The sequence below is a fragment of the Podarcis liolepis genome (assembly GCF_965112155.1).
Source record: "Podarcis liolepis genome assembly, chromosome: 12".
NCBI classification, from domain to species: Eukaryota; Metazoa; Chordata; class Lepidosauria; order Squamata; family Lacertidae; genus Podarcis; species Podarcis liolepis.
Window position 1 is genome coordinate 47257650 of NC_139563.1, and position 3945 is coordinate 47261594.

A 3945-nucleotide genomic window follows, 5' to 3' on the forward strand; every position below is an offset into this window, starting at 1 on the left:
GCCCTGAGCCTCTGCAGCTCAGGAGAGGCTGGAGGGTTACTGGACCCAGGAGCAGCTTCACCTTCCCCTGACAGGGCTGGGAGAGGTGCACCTGCAGGCAATGGGCCCTCAATCACCTCCGGAGCCAGAGTGGATACATCTGGTGTCTGCTCCTGAGGATCCGGCACAGGTGCAGGCCCTTCAGATTCAAGCCCCTGCTCAGCCGGCCCTGGAGGCGGGGACTCCTGTGCAGGCTGGGACTCCTCAGGTTCAGCTGTGCAGGCTGGGACTCCCAGGCCATCACACTTCTCCTATGCTCCACTCGCTTTTGGGGAACAAGTGTCTCATTGCTGGTATGAAGAAGAGCATTTCTCCCCTGTGCTTCATGGTCTCCTGCCTGGTGTACTATTGGTGCAATTGAACTGGCAAGTTTGTGTGGGTGGCACTTGGTTCCTCGTTCTCAGAGAGACACCCTTGAGGGCCCAGGTGCTATGAGCCTGTGTGATATGGGACTTGAGTGAGTAGTGACAGATCAAACTCCAGACTTTCACGGATTATGCTGAATCCTTTCCATTCTTGGTTCTAGTCCAGCTTTCGGACAGAAAAGACTTGCTCATCTTGGTGGGTAATCTACACCAGGAATTGCACAGAAGGAGTGTGTTCCTGTAGGTTCTGCTGGACATCTCAGCAGCTTTTGATATCATCAACCATGGTTTGTGTCTAGGGCATCATGTAGGGATGGGGGTTGGGGTGCTGTTTATGGTGGTGGTTTGGAGTTATGGGGTTGCACTTCCCTATAGGCATCAGGCTGTCATGAACGAGCCAGCCCCCAGGGAAGGTTTGCAGACAGATCCCAGGGAAGGTTTGCAACCAGCTGAAGGAAGCAGCCAGGAACAGAGATGGTTAACTGCCAGGCAGGATGAGCATCGGCTAGTGTCAACTCCCCCACCCCTTGGAATGCAAATTGATAAGGGAATGACTGAAAGTCCCAACACTCTCGAGAAGTGCAAAATGCCACAAACAGAGAAGGAAGCAGTTTATCAGGCAGGAAAGAGCTAAGAGACAGCCTCTGAGAGAATGGGGAAGAGGTGGGAGCTGACCCTCTCAATCCAAGGTCTCGGTGAATGAGAGGGCTCCAAGACAGGAAGCAAATCAAGAGATGTCAGAAGCAAAAGTTCAGCTGCTTCTGGTCTCAGAGGAAGCAGTCTTCAGAAGGGTCATCATGACTGATGAGGCTGGCGGCTTGTTAGAGCCCTCCGGTGAACTTTGTTTTTGCAATAAATCTTCCTTTTTAATTAACTACACTTGCTGTGTTATCAAGACGGGAACCAGGACTCCTGACACAGGCTGACAGACTGAGAGTGCTCCTGGACCTAGCACTTTTCCTGGAGGCCCAGGTGGTGGCTGTGGCCAAGATTGCCTTTGCTCAGCATTGGTGTGATGGCCTGGGAATCCGATTCAGAGGCTGAACCGGAGGAACCCCAGCCTGCACAGGAGTCCCCGCCTCCAGGGCCGGCTGAGCTGGGGCAGGGCCTTGATTCTGAAGCGCCTGCACCTGTGCCAGATCCTCAGGAGCAGACACCAGGTGATTCCACTCTGGCTCCAGAGGTGATTGAGGACACAGTGCCTACAGGTGCGCCTCTCCCAGCCCTGTCAGGGGAAGGTGAGTCTCCCCCTGGGTCCAATAACCCTTCAGCCTCTCCTGAACTGCAGAGGCTCAGGGCAGAGAGGCGAAAGAAACTGGTTTCTCCCAGGAGGAGTGCTCGCCTTAAGGCCAGGAGAGGCGGGTCTCCTGGGGGCCGGGACCGCCCCTGGCCTCAGAGAAGATAAAGGCCAGTCAGCCTGGTCCCAGGTTGCAGGAGCAACGTCGTTGAATACCTGCTTCTGCCCGGACCCAGACCTGTCCTTCCAGAGTTCCTGTCCCCGCCCAGCTTCCTGCTTCGGACCCTGCCTCGCTCTTTGTGAACTGTTTCCAGACTCATGACCCAGGACCAGACTTTAACTGCGCCAACGGTAACCTTCCCCCCGAGACCAGCACAATTGGCTTCTGCACCAGTTGTGCTCTTTTCTGGATCATGCAGATCTGACCACCATCGCTCACACCTTGGACATGTTTGGATTGGACTGTTGCAATGCACTCTAGGAGGCTGCTCTCAAAGAGCATTCACAATCTCCAGCTGGTGCAAAATGCAGAGGCTAGTGGTTGCTTATCAGAAAATACACTAGTTTTCATTTGCATTGACTTCTGAACCATTTCCAGGCACAACTCAAAGTGCTTGATTTTACCTATAAAGTCCTAGACACCTTAGGACCAAGTTATCTGAAGGACCACCGCTTCTCACGTGACCTTGCATGAGTACTACCTTCAACATCTGAAGACCTGCTCCATGTTTTGTTACTTCCAAAGATTCTCTAGGTGGGGAAGTGAGATTGGGCCTTCTCAGTTGTTGTTGTTTAGTCGTTTTAGTTGTGTTTGACTCTCCATGACCCCATGAAGCAGAGCATGCCTTGGAAACTCTCACCTTCTTCTCAAAGCTTCTTCTTTTTTAGGTCCATGGAGTTTTCTTGGCAAAAATACTGGAGTGGTATGCCAGTTCCTTCTCCGGATGGATCACTTTTAGTCTAAACTCTCCACTATGACCTGTCCATCTTGGGTGGCCCTGCATGGCATAGCTCCTAGCTTCTTGTAGTCCCTTTGCCTTGACAAGGCACTGATCCATGAAGGGGACCTTCTCAGGAGCAGCACCCAAATTATGGAACTCATTCCCAAAAGAGGCTTAGCACGCACACCTTTCACTAAGCCACCCAGGAAATTATAGTGGTACCTTGGTTCTCAAACTTAATTTGTTCTGAAAGTCCGTTCCAAAACCAAAGCATTCCAAAACCAAGGCACACTTTCCATAGAAAGTAATGCAAAATGGATTAATCCGTTCCAGACTTTTAAAAACAACCTCTAAAAGAGCAATTTAACATGAATTTTACTATCTAACGAAAGCATTGATCTATAAAAGGAAAGCAATAAACAATGTACTGCAGTCACACAATCAATCAATGTTGGGAGGACATCGAAAAAACATTATCAATGGAAGTGATGCTGCATAGAAGCAGAAAACCACTAGAGGTCATCCTCTCCCTTCATTTGAGAGTGTGTGAGACATTCACATCTTTTACCTTACCTTTTTACTTTGCAGTTAACAATCTGACCACTTCAGCCTCTATGAAGGCCCGTCCTCTGTGAAAGATTGCCTCTTCCCCCCCCCCATCAGTCAAGATCAATAGTTCAAATCATGTGTTTAGACCTCTCCTGGGGTTATGATACTAAAATAGGAACTGAAAGCAACTGTATGCTACTTACGAAAAGGACTAAATGGTATGAAGTATAGTTGGGTGAGTACTGGACTCTCCACAGAGACTAAACTTAATGAATCCAGCTTAGCCCCAGAACCAGTTTATAAGTTCAGGACTGAAGCACATTGCCACATGCTTTTCTCACTGCTTGGTGACTCAGAAATCAGTGCCTAACCAATTCCATTGAAAAGAGCAGCAGACAATATGGTTGGTCTGTGCTGCTTACATAAGCTCCCTCCCGACAAGTCACTTCTGATACCAGGATGGAGAGGGGGAGAGCAGAGGCAGTGGTGAGGCTGGTGCAGAGCAAATGCACCAGCGGAGCCATTCCAGTGCTCCTGCTAGCGTGTTTGCACCACGCTGACCTCACTGCTGCCTCTCTCTCCTCCTGCTCTCCATCTCAGTAGGCAACAACAACTCAGCCAACGGGAGATCAGGTAAGCAGTGCAGTCACACCCCTCCATCCATTAGTGGTTGAAAAGTACTGCATTTGGAGTGAGGTGTGGTTCTATGAAAACGCCCACAGTCTCTCCGTTTTAATCTGCTTGTTGTCTTTGATTTCTGGAAGGAAATGTCACCAGAGCACAGAAAGAGCTTTCATAGCACCATACCTCACCT